Consider the following 1,445-nt stretch of genomic DNA (forward strand, 5'->3'; position numbering starts at 1 on the left):
AAATGGCGGTACGTACTGGAAAAGATCAACATGTACTTGAAGAAAAAAGAAACAGAAAAACCATAAGAAAAACATAGAAAACCAACAGAGAAATGTACAGGATAAAACCGGCAAAAAGAAATATAAAAACCAGAAAAACCAACCTGTAGGTTGCCCAGTTTACCGAAACTCAAAACGCCCCAACGCTGCTGCTCTTACTGGGTCGTGGCCTGTGAAGGGAACGCCTGAGGCGGCGAGAGATAGTATATCCTTTGTGGGCCGATGGGAGCGGCGCACTTAGGGCCGGGCCTAGAGCAAAATGTTGGCGCCTGCTATATTTTCATTCTTTCTATTTCTTCTTTAAAATTATTTATATTTTTATTTGTCAAATTCAGGAGAGGATTTGGTGAATAACTAAAAAATTCATGATTTAAAAAATTTCTCACATTTAAAAAAATAATAACAAAAAAGTTCTTTAATTAAAAAAAGTTCATGAATTCGAAATGTTTATATATTTTTAAAATAGTCATGAATAAAAACAACCTGTATTTTAAAAACCATTCACAAATTCAAAGAATGCCCCTTTTAAAAAAATGTGTGTGTGTTCAACAAATACACGTCAATTCAAGAATATATTGCATTTAAAAAATGTTTGCAAAAGGAAGAAATCTTCAGGAATTCAAATAAATTTTCAAAAAATTTCAAAATGTTCATGAATTCAAAAAAAATAACAAAAAGAAAAAATGCTCACGTTTAAAAAAAAATATTCATTTTTTCACAAATTCAGAAAATATTCATGAATTTGAAAAATATTTGTGATTCACAAAGTGTTTATGAATTTATGAAAACATGTGTGGATTCAAAAAATGTTTCTAAATTAAAAAAAGTTTGTAAATTTGAGAATAATAATAAATATTAGAAATGGTGGGAATGTCATAAAACTGTTGAGTGGTCGGCCCATTAAAACACAGGGAATGTGCGTTTGTAATTATTCTCCACCTTTTTTCAGGGGGTACCTATTTCTTTTTTGGTTTCCCGGTCGACGTTCGGTTTGCGTCACCCATCGTTCGTCCACTATGGCGCGTCTCTAATTCGACTTCGCCATGGACTAGGCCATCGTCTTCTCCCACTAGGCGGCCTCGCGCGACATGCGGCCGGCCGGAACGACCGTCATCCAAGCATCCATCTGCAAATTGCACTGTGCCCGTCGCCGCCTTGATCTGACCAGGAGTCCTACACCAACCTCGCCTCCAGCCAGATCAACTGCATCACGATGTTTCAATCTTCACGCCATTGGGTGTGGCTGCTGCTCGCATTTGCCACGTCCGGCCATGCTACTCGCACCAAGCCGCGTCCCCAGCCCCGCGAGCGATCGGATTGGTCACCTGATCGCACGCGGTCCGCTCCATGTGACCGATTAGCTCAGTCGTTTGTATGTGTCTTAGCGGGTTGCTGTGAAGATCATC

The sequence above is a fragment of the Triticum dicoccoides genome, chromosome 4A, assembly GCF_002162155.2.
Source record: "Triticum dicoccoides isolate Atlit2015 ecotype Zavitan chromosome 4A, WEW_v2.0, whole genome shotgun sequence".
Lineage (NCBI taxonomy): Eukaryota > Viridiplantae > Streptophyta > Magnoliopsida > Poales > Poaceae > Triticum > Triticum dicoccoides.